This window comes from Diadema setosum, chromosome 12, assembly GCF_964275005.1.
Source record: "Diadema setosum chromosome 12, eeDiaSeto1, whole genome shotgun sequence".
Taxonomy (NCBI): domain Eukaryota; kingdom Metazoa; phylum Echinodermata; class Echinoidea; order Diadematoida; family Diadematidae; genus Diadema; species Diadema setosum.
In genome coordinates this window covers 26,838,823-26,842,322 of record NC_092696.1, presented here as the reverse complement: position 1 = coordinate 26,842,322, position 3,500 = coordinate 26,838,823, and the positions used below count along the sequence as shown (strand labels likewise).

General features: G+C 38.3%; 1 long non-coding RNA gene across 1 annotated transcript; it reads left to right on the top strand.

Moving 5' to 3' along the window:
• Positions 1–368: 368 nt before the first annotated feature.
• On the top strand, positions 369–3,093 carry LOC140236090 (uncharacterized). Its single transcript, XR_011901753.1, has 3 exons — positions 369–445; positions 1,329–1,439; positions 3,022–3,093. It is a non-coding gene; the product is annotated as an uncharacterized lncRNA (long non-coding RNA).
• Positions 3,094–3,500: the final 407 nt, after the last annotated feature.

Below are 3,500 nucleotides of genomic sequence, written 5' to 3'. Positions count from 1 at the left end.
TATAACATATGCGTATACATACAAAATCAATATATTTCATAGTAACATCAACAACATCAGTGACAGCAAGCACTGTTTCATTTCCAACAAACATATGAGGTACCAGTTAAAAATATACGAAATTGTAAACATATTTTGCATAAACATTTGTATATAACATTTGCATATACAGTACATACAAAATCAATATCTTTCATAGAGACATCAATGACAGCAAGCACGGGCGAGACCTCATCCGTCACTCAGGGACCACGCCCCGCTGGTGTGGTAATAACAACTGATGCTGTCGATTTCGGTAAATTAATCGACCCCTGCAAAAGCATTCCCGGATCGGACGGGAGGTCTATCGAAACATTCCCATTCAAGGTACCTAACGTCGCCGGTTTGGCTGGAGTACGGAGCCAAGTGGCATGTTTTCCGTTGCCTGCCCGGTTACCTGCGCAGGGTAAGAAATCAGCGCTCATAATATTTAACATTTTGTCCATCCTAAATTCTGACAGCATGCATTCTTGAGATTTTCTTGAAATCAATGTTGAATTAAGCTCCCCTTAGTTTTTATGGGCGTTGCCACTGACAACTACCAGTATTATTATCTCATGCTTAATATGCTGCTTTTGTTACAGTAGCAGTTTTACGACGCCTCGTGGGAGACCCAATGACTGAAGTGAAGTGTACGGAATAGCATGTACATTAAAACATACACAATGTAGCAGCCGATAAGCTGAACTGTTGTTCACATCACCATTGTTAAAAGTAAACGCTCAAAAATTTTAATTATAAATATAAAAACCTGGATAAGGTGTATATACACATACCCTATTTATAAGCTAAAGCTTATAATTGTCCAAAAATTTTGAAAACAAGATGCAAAAATGGAACATGACTATGATTCCAAATCACTTACAAAGCAAAAAGAAATCATGTAATCACTATTATGAATGAAGAAACGAAAGTGTAAATAAGAAATATCTATTTCATATCTGTGATACTTGCTAGATCTTGTGTTCCATTAATATGTGAGAAGAAAGAAGTCCAGCATTGGAAGAAAGACGAACGATGAAATGAGAGAAAAATAGATAGAGAACGGAAGAAGAAAGGAAAGGAGACGAGAAGGAGAGAGAATAGAAATGATCGACAAAAACAGGAAGATAGATAAAAAGAGTGAGAAGCAAAAAAAAAAATGGGGTGGGGGAAGATGGATAGAGAGAGTGAGAGACAAACAGACAAAATAAAATGGGAAATAACCTTATATTCATGAGTGACTATAGATGCATATGACATTTGATATCATATAGGTTCTTTACCTTTTTCTTTTTCTATTTTGGTAGTCGATGAGTGCGCAAGTAACCCCTGCTTCAATGGCACCTGCCAGGATGGTGTCGACCGGTACTCGTGCGACTGTAGCAGGACTGGCTACAAGGGAACCAATTGTGAAATATGTGAGAGTCTATAATATGCTCATGTCCCTCTCTCTTTCTATCCCCCAATCTCTCTCTCTCTCCCCCTCTCTCTCTCTCTCTCTCTCTCTCTCCATCCACCACCTCACTTTTACAGATGAATATCATCACAAAACAACGCAAACCTCGTAGCACTGCGCATCCTCTGCATTGCTATTCATGATGATAACGAATGGCGACACAGAGATGTTCTATTAAGAACTGACTTATTTTGCTGCAACACGCATTTCCCATAGACACCTGCCCGAGTTTGCTCGGGACTGGTCCTCAACGGGTTAAGATTCTTATTTTGTGCGCTTTTTAGTCTGATTTGATACCGTAAGTCTATGCGGGGTCATCTTTCTGCTGTCAAGGTCTGCTTAATGAAGATGGTCCCCTGTATTTCCAGCTTCACATATAAAGCATTATTATTGTATATTCTTCAAACCAAATTCAAACTATTCCTTATCACACAGGTTCCCTTCAGGTTGACACTGCTCTTTATTTTTACTCCCCATGGTATCCTTTCTTTATACATGCTATACACTTGTACCCCACTATGAATGTAGATTGTTTGCAAGCGGCAATATCAGTCGAAACAAGTGAATTTTGGGAAATTTCAATTTCCTTTGATTTGCAACTAACATAATATGTTAATTACTATGTATATGGGGGATAATAAGATATTGCCCTTCACATAATATCATTATGTGAATGGCAATATCTTATTTTCCCCATGTATACTTTCAGAAAGAGGTATGTTGAATGCTCTTTCATTATCTTTCATTATAGTCTTTCGAGTGGGTACCTCCACTTTTTTTTCGCAGAATGTATAAATATGTCTGTATGAAAAATGCCTAATTTTGTAATGATTATTGACAAATGTTATTCTTTGCTATCTATATCATTCCTTCAAACGCATGTCGAATCTATATTTATTGTACATTCTGTTGAAAGAAGTGAAAATAAAACCTTTGAATTGAATTGAATTGAATTATGCTTAAACAAATGATTTGTTGCGGAATGTTCTATATAATTTTCAAAAATAGATCGTTGTTCTGCTATGACGTCACAAACTGTTGTAGTCTTCTCATCCAGTCACCGAAAATTGAAACATTTCCATTACTTTTGAAAGGATTGTCAGGTCTTCCTCTAACGTCACTGGTGTGTTCTACTAGTACTGCTGCATTCACTCAAGCCACATACATACATACATACATACATACATACATACATACATACATACAAAGGCATTACGTCAGAAACTTCCGTTGAGAACACATTGCGCATTATTATGCAGGACTGAGGGTAGAAGGATACTTTCACAATAGATAAACTCTGAATAGCTCTCAATCTATCAACTTGTCTATCATAAAGTGAATTGATAAACCTTTATGAGGAAAAGCTGGATTAAACAATGGGTGTGTGGCATGCCTTTCAGCCTAATAAATGTCTATTCCATTGAAGGATATTCGGGTAAAATAAGACGACTAAATGCAAACAGAAATATATCTATAAGGTAACTAGATACAAGAGGTTTTTAATATTATCGGCTCTTTCTCTTTTTTTTTCCCCTTTTTTTCAGTCGTAGACGAATGCGCAAGCAACCCATGCGTCCATGGCACCTGCAAGGATGGTGTCGACCGTTACTCGTGCGACTGTAGCGGGACTGGCTACAAGGGAACCAATTGTGAAATATGTGAGTCTGTTATGCTCATATCCCTCTCTCCTTCTATCTTCCCCCTCCCCCCCCATCTCTCTCTCTCTCTCTTTCCCTCTCTCCCTCTCTCGCCATCCATCCACCACATACCACCGTCCTCCCACCTTCCACATATCACTTTTACAAATCAAAATCATCACAAAACAGCGCAAACCTCGTACCACTGTGCACTCTCTGCACTGCTATTCATTGTAATGATAGTGAATCATATGGCGACATAGAGATGTTCCATTGAGGACGGACTGATTTTGCTACAACACCCATTTCCCATAGACACCTGCTCGAGTGTACTCGGGACTCGTCCTCATCGTTTTAAAATTCTTTTTCGTGTGTGTGTTTTTTTT